At 60.0% G+C, this 1687-nt stretch overlaps 1 pseudogene; it reads right to left on the reverse strand.

The window, feature by feature from the left end:
• Positions 1–545: 545 nt before the first annotated feature.
• On the reverse strand, positions 546–1030 carry LOC144252303 (tumor suppressor candidate gene 1 protein-like; annotated as a pseudogene).
• Positions 1031–1687: the final 657 nt, after the last annotated feature.

Consider the following 1687-nt stretch of genomic DNA (forward strand, 5'->3'; position numbering starts at 1 on the left):
GTCGGGGCAGACAAGAATTTCTAAATCATAAATATCATCTTCTTCTTTATAAAAAGGTAGTACTTCGTGGGATATCCATTGAATACCTATTTATAAAAACACACACTCAAAAGTATTGGCCACACAAGAAATAATAACTGGTGGCTTTAGTGGATTAAAGAAAGAACATCAAATTCGACCAACTCAAGAAGCATTATTCAGCCCTCAAAGGATCATTATTGAGAAACAAAAAATACACTTAGAAAGGTTCATAAATTAGGAAGAGCTTCCAGGAACCAGTTCTTGCTGTTTCAAAACCTGCGCTTCTGTGGCAGGGCCTCTTCCGGTGGAACCAGCAGGGCCCAGAAGCAGGTGCCCACACACATGGGGGCTCCAGAGCCCAGACACTGGCAGGACCCCGCGGGCAGAGGCAGGGCGCCACCGGAAGTGTCAGGTGGTAGGCTGGAGGCACTGAGCTCAGTGGTCCAGCAGTGTAGGGTGGGGAAGCAGCAAGCGCAGAAGGAGGGGCGCTCAGGGGCCCCGCCTCTCCCGGCTGAGGCCAGAGGCTACAGCCAGCTCCCTGGGGGCGCCGGGTCCTGGGCACAGAGGCCAGAGTCGGGCTCCTGCACAGGGGCTCCTCCTTGTCCACACGCGGGCGTGGCCCTTGCTGTTCGAGGTGCAGCTGCAGCAGGGCCCTGCGGCACATGGCCTCCAGCTTCTCCAGCCGGGCCCTCAAGGCCCTGGGGCTGCCTGGTTCATCCTCACGGCGACCACCTCTCTCCCTCCGGTTCGTGCCAGCCTCCGGGGGACCCAGGGCCGCCTCTGCGGCCATCCGGTCGCCGCCCTCCCCCTGGAGCCGCAAAGCCTGACGGAAGAGGCTGCGGTTCTCGCGCTTCAGCCGCCGGTTCTCGAGCCGCAGCCGGGCGTTCTCCTCGCGCAGCCTCGCGTTCTGCCGGTCCTGCTCATCCCGCGCGCGGATGGCCTCCAGGTGGCTCTCTGCCAGGTCCGCGAAACGCTCCTCCAGCTGCTGTCGGGCGCTACCCGCAGGGCCTAGTCAACTCTTGTCGCCTCCGCCGCGCTGCGGAACCCGGCCCGGGCGGCCTGGCCCATCTGTGTCCCCGCAGCCACAGCTCCCGGGCCGGGTGGCGCCACCACGCATGCGCCACATCTGTCCGGTCCTAACCGCGCCGCCAGCGCCAAGGGTCCAGGGGCCTCGGGCCAAGGCGCGGACCAGTTCGGGACCCGGCGGGGCGGTCAGGCGACAGCAGAGTAGAGAGGTGGCGAGCTGCGACTGCTGGCTTGTGGCCAGAAGAGGCCGGGAATTTGCCCGGGTTGAGGCGTGTCCTGTTTCCCGCGGCGGAGCTACCCCCCTGGGCCTGCTATCTCTGGGCCCAGCTCACACACAATGCCCCGGGGGAGCTCTTTCTGCTCATCCCTCTGGCCCGGCGGGGAAAAGCGAGTATCCTCTGAGGGTTACTTGAGCATTGTCACAATGGTGCATGTGTTTTGTTTAGATTTTGGTCTCAGGCATCAATGCTAGCAGATCTTCCAATCTCTGGGTATCTGGAAGCAGAATGCAAACTACATAGAATGTATGTATGGCCTTATCAGAGCTCACTGAGTGCTTGTGTTTCACAAGCCTCGGGTAAACTCTTTCTTTCTCATGTTTCATGCAGTTACCTACTGGTGTCATTTAACATCCCAAACT

The sequence above is a fragment of the Urocitellus parryii genome, unplaced genomic scaffold (genome assembly GCF_045843805.1).
Source record: "Urocitellus parryii isolate mUroPar1 unplaced genomic scaffold, mUroPar1.hap1 Scaffold_40, whole genome shotgun sequence".
In the NCBI taxonomy this organism is placed as follows: Eukaryota; Metazoa; Chordata; class Mammalia; order Rodentia; family Sciuridae; genus Urocitellus; species Urocitellus parryii.